The sequence below is a fragment of the Podarcis raffonei genome, chromosome 13 (genome assembly GCF_027172205.1).
Source record: "Podarcis raffonei isolate rPodRaf1 chromosome 13, rPodRaf1.pri, whole genome shotgun sequence".
In the NCBI taxonomy this organism is placed as follows: Eukaryota; Metazoa; Chordata; class Lepidosauria; order Squamata; family Lacertidae; genus Podarcis; species Podarcis raffonei.
This window is the reverse complement of record NC_070614.1, coordinates 4,361,424-4,370,390: the sequence shown is the minus strand read 5'-3', so window position 1 is coordinate 4,370,390 and position 8,967 is coordinate 4,361,424. Positions and strand designations below refer to the sequence as shown.

Sequence of the window (8,967 nt, the reverse complement as noted above, 5' to 3'; positions counted from 1 at the left end):
GTGTGCGGGCGACCCGGCTCTCCGGCCGGAGGAGCCCCGAGGAGGAGAGAGGCGGGCCGAGAAGGGGCGCGCGGCTCGGGGCCAAGACGGAGCCGTCTTCGCGGGGCAACGGCGCTCGGGGGGTCCGAGGATGTGGAAAACAGTGGCTGGCTGGAAGTGCCAGGACGAGGTCAGCTCCTGTATGTACACACAGAGACGCACCATCGAGATCTGTGGCTCCGAAATATTATACATACAGATTATTTTAAATGGTGTGTATGTTTGTGTCATATTTGAGAGGGCCACACCGTACTCAAAAGGAATTGCATTGCAATTCAAATATGTGTGCGCGCCTTGTGGTTGTGGGGCTTGGCTTACCTAAGTCCCCCAATATTTTATATCCCCTGACGTGTGTATATGTGTATATTTTGCGGGGGGGGGGAGCGCTCGTTATTGCACTTCCAAGTGTAATAATAATAATCAATTTTATTGTTTGTACCTGCCCATCTGACATCAACAAAATATTAAAAACACCATAAGGCTGCCTTCTTCTAAAAGTTGTGTAGGCATTTAGCTCTTTGACATCTGACGGGAGGGCGTTGCACAGGGAGGGGGCCACCACCGAGAAGGCCCTCTGCCTGGTGCCCTGTAGCTTCACTTCTGGCATGGAGGGGTCCGGGCGGAATGACGGGGGTGCGGACGCTCCTTCAGGCACACAGGGCCGGGTACTGTCTGGATATAGATAGTGGCAGTGCAAAAACGAGTTCGGAGGAGCTCCCTTAATTGCTGGGCGACCTTCCGGGCTCCAGCAATATTCCCTGGGGCCCCTTTTGTTGCAACGTCCAGCTGATGGACTGCGCGGTTCGTCTTCCTTGCGCCGGGCCCCTTGCCTTGGCTTCTGCTCAGGCCAACGTGGCCCTGGCCGCCTCTCCAACTCTCACGCTCCCGGTGACAGGAACGCGGAGACCCGAGGCGGCGGAGAGCATCCAGAATGCCCGGCCAGGTGAAAGGAGGACGGGCACTTTCCCTTTTGCTCCGCTGCTGCTGAGGAGCAGGAAACCGGGCGGAATCCCGGAAGGGACTCGAGATTGGCACACGCGTCCGCACGCGCCTTCCTTTCCCAGGACAGTATTCCTGCAGGTTGCGGGAGAGAGTGTGGACCCGAGGCGAGGAAGGCGAGAGGCGCTGCAAAAGCCCCTTTGCGCGCGAGAATACTTGGTTTGCGAGACACACCCCCCCCCGGCCATTGTTTAGGCGGGTTAAGTCTCGTTGCTCGAACGTGTGAATGGGGATTGTCCCCCCGGCCACCTTGCACAGGACCAGGCTGCGCGCATCTGCCCGGGCACTTCCGTGCGCACCTGTTTCTCCGACCGGGGGCAGCTCCCTTCCGCGCAAAGCAGCTCCGTCGCGCGGCGCAGAGACGGAAAGGGAACTGGCCAGCGCGCAGCCCTCGCCCCGGCCCCCCCCCCCGCCCCCGAGGGAGCCCCGTCCGGGAGCCAATGGGCGCGGGGACGTCAGCGCGCGGCCCCGGCCCTCGTGACCCCGCGCCCAATCCCAGCCCCGGACGCGGCGGGCTCCCGGCCAGGCGGGGCGGGGCCGAGGAGGCTTGACGCAGAGGAAGGCGCGTGATTGACGCAAGCGGCCAGGCTAAATTTAGCCCCCGCGGAGCCGGTTGCGCGCGGCGGGGCCGGGGGCGCGGCGGGCGGGTCCCGAGGCGGCGGCTGCGCTCCGGCTTGGCCCCCGCGGTGGGCGGGCGCCCGGCTGCTGCTCCGCCCGCGCGCAAGGGAGAGCTATTTCGGGAGCGCCGGGCGAGCCAAAGATAGCGCGGGCGGGAAGTATTTATAGCGCGGCGCCGCCGCCGCCGCCGCTTTTCCGGGGCGGGGAGAGGAAAATGCGAGCCGGAGCCTCTGCCCCCGGGGCGAGAGCCGGAGCAGGGATTCCCCGCGCGGGCGGGGCAGGGCGGAGACGCCGGGGCTGCCCCGGGCCAGCCTGACGCAATGGCGAGCGGACGGGGATCTCCCTGCCGGGGCGGGGACTCCGCCCGGAGCCGCGAGGCTTGGTGCCGCGCATTGCCCGGAGGGGGCCGCTGCCCTCTCGCCAAGGAAAAGGGACGAAGCCGCCGAGTCCAGAAAGCTGGAGCGGGACCAAACAACCTCCGGCCCCCTCCGGGCACTTGCTCGGGCGCACCTGGGTGCAGCGCTGGAACGGCTGATCCGCAATCGGTGGAGACGCGTGTGCGGACGTGAGGATGTGCCGTGCACGTGCACGCAGAAGAAAGCTTCCCTGAAGTCACAGGGGATTGGCTCCCTAATAAATACCCGTAGAATTGCAGCCCGACCCTACCTGTGTTTACTCGGAAGTAAGCCCCATTGACTTCTATTGGATTTGCTCTCAGGTAAGTGTGTACAGGATTGTAGCTCTAGGGCAGCATTCTATGCGGTATTTAGTCGAAAGTAAGTCCCCACGAGTTTAGTGGGACTTGTTTACTTCTTGCAAGTGACTGAATGGTTTTTATCCGGTCCTTGCTGCAAAACAAACAGTCTTCCCATATCCGGGTACTGACAGCCCTGGAGGAGAAAAGCAAAACGTGTGAATACACCTTTAACATGCTAATAGTGAAATATGCACAAGCATGCATTTAAAAATGTAGGGTCCAGTTGCACTGGGGTTGCTGCAGTGCATATGCATAAGTCCATATGCATCACAGGAATCTTCATTACATTCCATAAGATTCCAGCAGTGATGTTTGCTTTTGAGACCCCTTGCAGCTGTTAAAAGTTGCAAATGGGTGGCTTCCCCTGTTTGCTCCTGCAGTTCCTCATCCTGTAAGGGTTAAGGCGCAAGGAGAAAAGAGGCAGCTGGTTATAGGGGTCGGGCTTTTGCTCATGCATCCTGGAAGCCTTTAGGCAGATGCAAGCATGTTTTTCTTTCATTTATTTAAAAGCAATCTTCTGATCAGACAGATGACCAGATAAGTTCCATGAGCCAGTGGAGCAAAAGCTGTAATTCTTTGGGGTGGGTTTTTTTTTTTGGGGGGGGGTGGTTCTTTTTTATCACCATGTCAAATGGAATATTGTTGCCATTTTCCAGATGGGCACCCCCCCCCCAAATTGGTTCCTTGGCAGCTCCGGGGCCAGTGACTCCATGCTGCCCTCTACTGCTGGACATCATAGTAGCTGCAGTAAATGCAAAGTGTTCATTTCCTCCAGGGGTGCCATTGCTGGAAGGTTCCTTGGTGTGTGGGGATTAATCTTCAGCTATCTTTCCTGCAGGCCCAGAAGAGAGACCATTCCCCACAACTTCTGTCGCTGATTGCCAGCCACACTCTGAATGAAAGGCAAGTTGGAGGGCTAGGAGAAGTCACGTGGGAGGGGCCCGTTCTCCTTCAATGTGATGAGTGAGCGAAGGGAACTGGGACTGCAATAAATGTGGGGTGGCCTAACCTGAGCTGTCCTGTGCAGGGGGACAGAGGCAGTTCAAACACCCCCACGCCCCCTGGGCATTAAGTAGGTGTGAGTGCCTAACTTGGGTGCCAGCCCATCATACAACTTTGGTGGAGGGGGAAGGGCAGGAAATCCCTCTGTGATTGGCTCTGAACTTTAGTGCTTTATAAGGAGGTTTCTGTTTTCAGCATAGCAAGTTGCTCTGCAAGACTCCTTCTGAATAATGTTTTCTCTTTCTCTCTGGTTAAATTCCTCTAACTATACTGTTTTGGAGAGTTTGGGGGTATACCTCATCCTTCTCCATGCTGTCTAAGAAAGTTCCTTTTTAATGGAGGGCAGGAAGAAAATAAAAAAAATGCTCTTGTGCAAATACTTGCCCTTGTTTGTGTTTTTTTCTGAATCTGGTTCAGAAAACTGGATAACCTGCCCCCCTGGCCAAATTCTGCCCCTTGTAGCTTTCGTCAGCCCCCCCCCCCAAGTTTCTAGCTGGAAAGTCTTTGCACATTTGCAGCGTTGGTAGACGCTCTCTCTCTTACAGTTAATTTTTTTCTTCATACCTGGGTAACTGCTAAATTTTGAGAAACCTGCAGAAAGCCTTCTTTCATTGTCCCACTGATCAGCACAGCCCACTGTTAAAAATGTAATCAGATCAGGGAAGTAATTGGGCTTTTCCGCACAAGAGAAAACATAAACAAACCACAGATAGGGACTGTTGCAGGTGTGCATGTGTGTGTTCTGTAAGTTGACTTTATTCTACGAAGCAAGCATGACTTCTGGAGGATAAATCAGTGCCCAGTTGATGGGAGAGAAAAGCAAACAGGTGGTCCACGTTACTGTATGAACACTGACTGGCAATAACGCCCTGAATCCTGAAACTACAGAGAATAGGCACATGGAGCAGGCTTCAACTGCAGTTTCTCTCATTAAAACTCTTACTGCAGTCTGGTTAAAGACACTGTAATGGAGCTGTCACCTAAATATAAAGGTAAAGGGACCCCTGACCATTAGGTCCAGTCGTGACCGACTCTGGGGTTGCGGTGCTCGTCTCGCTTTACTGGCTGTGGGAGCCGGTGTACAGCTTCCGGGTCATGTGGCCAGCATGACTAAGCCGCTTCTGGCGAACCAGAGCAGCGCACGGAAACGCCGTTTACCTTCCCGCCGGAGTGGTACCTATTTATCTACTTGCACTTTGACATGCTTTCGAACTGCTAGGTTGGCAGGAGCAGGGACTGAGCAATGGGAGCTCACCCTGTCGCGGGGATTCGAACTGCCAACCTTCTGATCGACAAGTCCTAGGCTCTGTGGTTTAACCCACAGTGCCATTTTGAACCAAGATGAATGTTCTCTTTGTTTTTAGATGATGCCTGCATGTGTCTTCTTAAGAGGCATTCCTTCTGTGTGAGAGTAGAATGAGAAGGCCTCTTTTGTGACAGTGTTTGCCACCTGCAGTTTTTATATATATAGTTGTGTTGCAAAATCTATATTTCCCTTAACAGGGACACTTTTTGAGTCAATGATTTTTTAAAAAAATGATTACTCTAAATCATTAATTAATTAAATGTTGCAGCCTTGATTACCACCTCTTTTCTTTTTACTTACTTTGTCTTTTATAGGGCTGAGCGCTGATACTGAAAATCCATGCTGAGCCCTGACACAAATTAAGCCCAAGAAACAATGAGGAAATGTAACAGGGGTAAGACAAGGAATGGGCTCGCAACTAGATGCATTATACCGTAAAAGGAAATGTCGTCATAGTAGCAGTATTATATATATATATTTATACCCCACCTTTTTCCCTCACAGGGACTCCAGGCAGCTTATAGATAAAAGTAAGAAGAGCTAAAAACAAAGAAAAAAACAATAATTAAAAAAACAATTAAACATTGTCAGAATTAAAAGTATATATTACGTAGATAGATCAAAATACATTAAACCATACAGATAATGACAATAAAAAGAGCACAGCACCAGCCCTTTCATTAAAAGCCATCAATTCCCCAGAGCCGGTTGGAACAAGAAAGTCTTCACCTGCTGGCAGAAGGCCAACAAGGAGGGCGCCAGTTTAGCTTCCCTGGGGAGGGAGAATCACTCAAATAATTGCACCGCTAGCAACATTTCCACATTTGAGAGTTAAATCAGCTTTAATTTTTTTGTTTGTGCTGTTTATAGACTACCCATTGACCAAGGTCTTGTGGGAAGTTAACGAAAACCAACAAAGCACAAATACACCTCAACAGAAAGACTAATATACATAGAGTGGCCCTTGCATCTTCACCAAAGTTGGTGTTGTCCTGGCCGCCCAGGAATTGTGAGTCTGCCAAAGGCAGAGGTAAGTTGATACTGGACAAAGCCTCTAGGGCTTGCAGTTTTTCTCCTTCTACTGCAAATGTAAAACAGCTCCTAATGAAAATATCAAGCAAAGTAGTTCACAGTCTAAACTTATTTTCCTGTCCAAACTCAAATATTAGAAGATTTCAGACCTCTCTCTCTTTCTCTCTCTCTCTCTCTCTCTCTCTCTCTCTCACACACACACACACACACAAACAAAATATGAGAGGTGTTTCCTAAGCCGCATGAAAACACTTAGGCTTAAGATAGTTATGTTTTGAGCATGAGTGAAGCTTTTAATTATAAAGCCCTCCTGTTGTTAATACTTGAGCTGAGGTTACAGCATACTGATATTTCTGTGAGAAAGTAGTAAACTGGGTCACTTTGGTAACCTTAAGGTCATATTACAGTTTATCTGATCTCTGAAAAATGCATTTTATCTGATCTCTGAAAAATGTTCAGAATTCAGCACTAAAACCGTTGGTGGTTGCCATCCAGAGACTATGACACAGAACTGCCTTGGTCACCAGTTTGTGGGCCCAGTTCAAAATGCTGATGGTCGTCTTTAAAGGCCTAAACTGTACTGGTCATTCTCTTTCACCATGTGAACTCAGATAAAGTTTGTGCCTGAGCCTGAACTTGCCCGCTATTAGTTCAGACCATGTGCTTAGAGCTCTTTCACTATATTTTGTACCCCAACATTTTTGCCTGTGTTTATATGCTGCTGCATGGATAAATGCATGAACCTGACTTTTGGAACTTTGCAAGTAAAGCATTTTAAAACTTCCTAAGGTGTCTTGTCTGTTCAGTGCTAAGAGGGTAGAAATGAGGAAGCTCTGGTAGCGACTCAGAACGAGTTGTTTAAAAGGTTTAACAGGCTATATTCCAACAATATGCTGCTGATTGTGACTTTTAAATCTCTGCTGGGGGCTGTCTGTTGCTGAAGAGCATGTTTAGTGTCACGCTTTAGATCTAGGGATCCAGACAATTCTTTTATTAATTACCCCACACGTATGATCTACATCTATGAATCTATTTCCCCCACCTGCTCATCTGATCCAGCAATTCTCAAGCTCACCCAGATAATCCTGTTTGCTGTCACAATCTTTTGATTCTCTTTCAACCATACTGTATTCTATAAATTTCAGAGACAACCCCCTGGGGTTTTGTGTGATGTTCATTATCAGTTCTTCAAACATGATTAAATGTCTGCTTCCTTGCTCGCATTATTATAACTGGGTTCAGCAAGAAGCTGCTTAAATCGGAACAGGTTACTGACAAACTGTACATCTTGACAGACTATAGTCTTCATGAATGACACAGATTATGAAGCAATAACTTGGTGTAAGGGGTACCAGATGAGGTTGCCCTCTCCTCGCCCTCCCCTTCTTTCTTCTTTCTTTGGAACCCTTGGCCCAATGATTAAGAGAGAACCCTCCCATTAGAGGCTATGGCTGGGGGACTCAGGATCGCCTCCCCATTCTGCTCATGGATGGTATGGCTGCCCTGGTGCCAGGTCCTTCAAAGTGGCCCCTCAGGATTATGCACACCTTATATCAGGTTGGAACACTGGGTGGTCATAATAACAATTTCTCTAAATCCGAATCTTAATCAATATAATCCCCTAACATCTGTATCTATCTGTTCTTTAAATTTCTCAATTACTGGGATGTCAATGTAGAAAAATTAGGGTGTGTGCGTGGACCTTTATCCTGAATTGCCCTGCCCCCACCCATTTTTAAAGGAAAATTGAAAAACACACTAAGTCATGGTCCAAACTCAACCTCTTCCTCTTGGATATGTTTACTTCACTGAAGATGGCAGTCCTGCGCAAGCTCTTGTCCTCGTTTGTTCCTGTGGCTTGAACAATCAGGGTGGGAAACTCTGACAAATTGATTCTGACGAATGGGTGGGATTTCCCGCACATCCGACTCTTATGATTCTTTTCAGAGTAAGCATTTATTATTCTCGCTCTGGAATGAACTGCTTAAGCCTTGGGCTGACTTGGAGGCCTGTAATTGGAATAGCACCTTGACCCAGACAGTTTCCCTGTTCCCACAAGAAATGAAAGGGGGTTGAGAACTCCTTTTTTGGGGTGGAATTCGCAGAGGAATCTTGCTCCTCCCATCTCTCTTGTTCTTCCCTTCTTACATTGTCACCCCCCTTTCTGTTGTCAACGTAGAGGGCCACTTCGAAGAATCTTAAAACACAGCGAATTGTTCTTGTTTCTATCATGATAATACTCCTTTTTCAGAAGAGCAACTCAAAGGCAAGTTGGAGGCACTCTCTGTGAACTGGTTGTCTGTATATTGGATTCATTGCTTTTTCTCAAACGGGACAGTCAAGTATCTGGGTTGCTGCCTGATTCAGCGGACAACTGCTTAGAAGCCACTTTGGCAAGTAAGCAGCATGTAAATAAATAAGGTGTGAACAATGGACTCAAAAAATGCAGTGAAAATGCAGTGAAACGGGGTGGTGGGATCCTTGCAGGAAGATGCTGGGACCACCTTTTAAAATATCCTGCCTCAGAATTCTGCAAATGTCCCCATTTGAGATCCAAGAGATTCATGTTAGCACCATCTGTGACGTTGCAAGATATCCTGGGGTCTTCTAGTCATCAGATGGTGCAGCGTAGCCGCTCAGGCAGCAAAATGTCTTGGGGGGGGGTGGCTCCAATAAATTAGGTTGCACCACTGTTGTGAAGTAAGAATTAAATATAAAGGTCAGACAGAAACCAGAGCCCTTGTTTACAAAATACACACTGCTGACAGGGGAATTGTGTGTTCTGTCCCCACCGCCACCCCCAAGTCTGCACACTGCAATTCCTCCGCAGAAAAGTGGTGCTGGAGTAGAGCCAGATTAAGTGGTCCACACAAAGGTATGACATCTAAACTGCTGCTTCCATCAGAGAAGCTATTTTTCAGTACTAGCACAATGAGGAAGATTTGCCAAAAACACTCACTGCAGACAAAGCCCGAAGCAGTTCGTTTCACCCTTTCTTTGGTGCTTCTGTGAATGAATTGAGCACCCATGCATGTGCTCAGCAAAGCACTCAAGGCAGAGCCAAACATACTTTAAGGATAAAGCGAGTGAAGAACCCGAGTGCTGCTTTCTCAAAGGCAGTTGCTAGGGAAGATTAAAGATCTCTCCAGGGAACTGCATGCTGTCATCAGCTCAAAGCTCTCACAGAAGCTGAGCTTCTTATGTTCACTGCAAT

General features: G+C 49.2%; 1 long non-coding RNA gene across 1 annotated transcript; it reads left to right on the top strand.

The window, feature by feature from the left end:
- Positions 1-1,703: 1,703 nt before the first annotated feature.
- Positions 1,704-8,195, top strand: LOC128399425 (uncharacterized). Its single transcript, XR_008327226.1, has 4 exons — positions 1,704-2,374; positions 3,252-3,376; positions 5,036-5,115; positions 8,005-8,195. It is a non-coding gene; the product is annotated as an uncharacterized LOC128399425 (long non-coding RNA).
- Positions 8,196-8,967: the final 772 nt, after the last annotated feature.